The 1,115-nt window shown below is 52.3% G+C and overlaps 2 non-coding genes across 2 annotated transcripts; both read left to right on the forward strand.

Annotated features, from left to right (window-relative positions):
- Positions 1-249: 249 nt before the first annotated feature.
- On the forward strand, positions 250-368 carry LOC119344233. The gene has a single exon (XR_005166512.1). It is a non-coding gene; the product is annotated as a 5S ribosomal RNA (ribosomal RNA).
- Positions 369-665: 297 nt separating this feature from the next.
- Positions 666-784, forward strand: LOC119344232. Its single transcript, XR_005166511.1, has one exon. It is a non-coding gene; the product is annotated as a 5S ribosomal RNA (ribosomal RNA).
- Positions 785-1,115: the final 331 nt, after the last annotated feature.

A 1,115-nucleotide genomic window follows, 5' to 3' on the forward strand; every position in this document is an offset into this window, starting at 1 on the left:
TAATATATTTACCGTGTTTTATTATTTTGCACGAGTGCGGTAAGTCATAGCTGGGTGCTCACGATTCACGGGTCCAGCATCGGCGTTGTGGCGCGGCAAGCGTGCACTGGTGCGGTTGAGAGGGAGGGGTGGAAACCGCGTTAAACTCGTCTCCGTAGTTGAGAGGGAGCGGCCAAAGCAATGTACAATCGTCTTTGTAGTGGAGCTGGGAGGGGCAAGGATAAGGGACGAAGACCGGGGTAACATGTCGGATGCGATCATACCAGCACTAAAGCACCGGATCCCATCAGAACTCCAAAGTTAAGCGTGCTTGGGCGAGAGTAGTACTAGGATGGGTGACCTCCTGGGAAGTCCTCGTGTTGCATTCACTTTTTAATTTTTTTCGCGCCGCTTGCAAAACAAAACGCACGTGTAAGTAATATATTTACCGTGTTTTATTATTTTGCACGAGTGCGGTAAGTCATAGCTGGGTGCTCACGATTCACGGGTCCAGCGTCGGCTTTGTGGCGCGGCAAGCGTGCACTGGTGCGGTTGAGAGGGAGGGGTGGAAACCGCGTTAAACTCGTCTCCGTAGTTGAGAGGGAGCGGCCAAAGCAATGTACAATCGTCTTTGTAGTGGAGCTGGGAGGGGCGAGGATAAGGGACGAAGACCGGGGTAACATGTCGGATGCGATCATACCAGCACTAAAGCACCGGATCCCATCAGAACTCCGAAGTTAAGCGTGCTTGGGCGAGAGTAGTACTAGGATGGGTGACCTCCTGGGAAGTCCTCGTGTTGCATTCACTTTTTAATTTTTTTCGCGCCGCTTGCAGAACAAAACGCACGTGTAAGTAATATATTTACCGTGTTTTATTATTTTGCACGAGTGCGGTAAGTCATAGCTGGGTGCTCACGATTCACGGGTCCAGCGTCGGCGTTGTGGCGCGGCAAGCGTGCACTGGTGCGGTTGAGAGGGAGGGGTGGAAACCGCGTTAAACTCGTCTCCGTAGTTGAGAGGGAGCGGCCAAAGCAATGTACAATCGTCTTTGTAGTGGAGCTGGGAGGGGCAAGGATAAGGGACGAAGACCGGGGTAACATGTCGGATGCGATCATACCAGCACTAAAGCACCGGATC

This window comes from Triticum dicoccoides, unplaced genomic scaffold (assembly GCF_002162155.2).
Source record: "Triticum dicoccoides isolate Atlit2015 ecotype Zavitan unplaced genomic scaffold, WEW_v2.0 scaffold160303, whole genome shotgun sequence".
Classification (NCBI taxonomy): domain Eukaryota; kingdom Viridiplantae; phylum Streptophyta; class Magnoliopsida; order Poales; family Poaceae; genus Triticum; species Triticum dicoccoides.